This window comes from Helobdella robusta (assembly GCF_000326865.2).
Source record: "Helobdella robusta unplaced genomic scaffold HELROscaffold_7, whole genome shotgun sequence".
Lineage (NCBI taxonomy): Eukaryota > Metazoa > Annelida > Clitellata > Rhynchobdellida > Glossiphoniidae > Helobdella > Helobdella robusta.
The window spans coordinates 2,351,802-2,353,956 of NW_008705398.1; positions in this window are offsets into that span (position 1 = coordinate 2,351,802).

Genomic DNA, 2,155 nt, shown 5'->3' on the forward strand with positions numbered 1-2,155 from the left:
TAGAACAAATGATGCGGATGAATGGTCTTTATGAATGGTTAAACATTTATGTGTTTATATATGTACTGAGCGAACATTTACATAGTTATATGTCTATATATGTATGACACGAACATTTACTTATTTATCTTCAATTATCTTTCTGCTTCAGTTATTTTCCTTATTTTATTTCATTAACTATTCATGTATCTACCTGCGGTGGCCACCACAAGACAAACAGTCTTATTCGGTCTCCGCATATTCAACTTCATAACTTTTATTCACTTATTTGATATGTTGTTGATTATGAATAAAACTTTGAAAATAAATAAAATAAATAAATATATAAATATATATATATATATATATATATATATATATATGTTGGTAATAGACCATAATTTTTACAATATTCTATAAATTCTACTGAATGTATCTACATTCGGTAGAATTTATAGAATATTGTAAAAATATATATATATATATATATATTATTAATAGAAAACTTAATATAGCGTTCGTTAGCAGTTTTCACAAACGCTATCAAATTATAACTAATATTAATAACAAAATAGCAAGAATGAAAAGAGATGAACAATAATGAAAAAAGGTATGTCTTTAATTGTCTTTTAAATTCAGCAATGTTCATTCCAGGCATTCTGAGGGCTGACGGCAAGCCGTTCCATACGACAGGGCCTGACACAGCAAAATCACGCGATCCAATCTTTAGCTGTCTATGAGGAACCACAAGAATGTTCGAATCGTCAGACCTCAGACGCACACCAGATGCGATCGACGTTTTTAATTTCAGTTTATCTGATAAATATTTTGGAGCCAGACCATTTCGTGATTTGAAAACTGTGACAGAGATTTTAAAAACAATTTTTTTATTATATATATATATATACTATTTGTCTACTCTACTTTCTTGATTCCTTGTTTGTTCAAAGTGAATACACTTCATTCTCTTTTTATGCAGTTTTTTTTATGCGGTTTTAGTTATGCGATGTAAGAAAAAAAATTTTATTCGAATTTCGAAAAGTTAATTTTTTAAGTGATTAACATTTTCTGAAAACAAATAAGATTAGCAACTAGGAAAAACTCTACTATTACGCAATCAATACAAAGAAAAAAATTTTTTTTAGGTATATGCAAATTTATACCTGGAACTTTTTTCTTTTATTGACATTTTTACTGCCAGTGGTTTTAAAGCTGCTAAAGATCGAGTTACTTTATTTCTGGCGATCGAATGTTAAAACTGCAAACCGCAGCTTGTAAATCGATCTTTAAAACCACGTGCATTAAAAGGGAAGGCTGAAGAAGCATTTCTATGCTGATCTGATGACGTAATTTTATCTTGAAGTTACGAAAGTGATCTTGCACCAATCCACGAACGGGTCCGCACATTATCAGACAGCGAATAATGATGAAAACATTCTTAATATGATTTTAAATGAAGTTTTGTAAAAAATATTCAGACAATTTGCACAGTTATCTAAATGAAAATTATAAACACTGCACAATAATTATAAATACTTTTGAAATATCACTGATAGGTTTTTTTAACATATTAAGTTTTGCTTTTGTTATTAACATACATATGTGCCATCTATTAAAATAAGATGAAAAAAATTTAAATCTTATTATTTATAAGTCTTTTTTATGCGATTTCTGGTGTATTTTAAAACATTATTTAGGTTTTATGGGATTTTTGTAATGAATGGAACGTATCCATCATTTTGCATATAAACATGTCTTTTTCCGTGCGATTCTTTTATATGCGAATTTACCTGGAACGCATCTACCGGATAAAAAAAGAACGAAGTGTACTTAACTGTCATTCAGTTAGTTTTACAATCTTCAACTTTTACACGTTTTCATTATCGATGATTTCTCTGTTTCTAAATTTATTAGTAGGAAGAATTCCAGTTGCCCGTTGTTGAATATTTATTATCGGATGTCTTTGTTCTATGAGTATTGAATCGGCTAGTCGTAAATTATATTGGTTGTTATTGTAATGTTAGATTTCAACATCCAAGATTTGTCTAATAATTTTAGTTTTGTGTTTCTCTTTTATGTGATTCTTTATTGCGCCATTAATTCATATTTCATGTTGTCTGTTGTCTCCAAACTTTACCTTTCCTCTATTTTATTTGTAAGATTTCAATATAGTCCG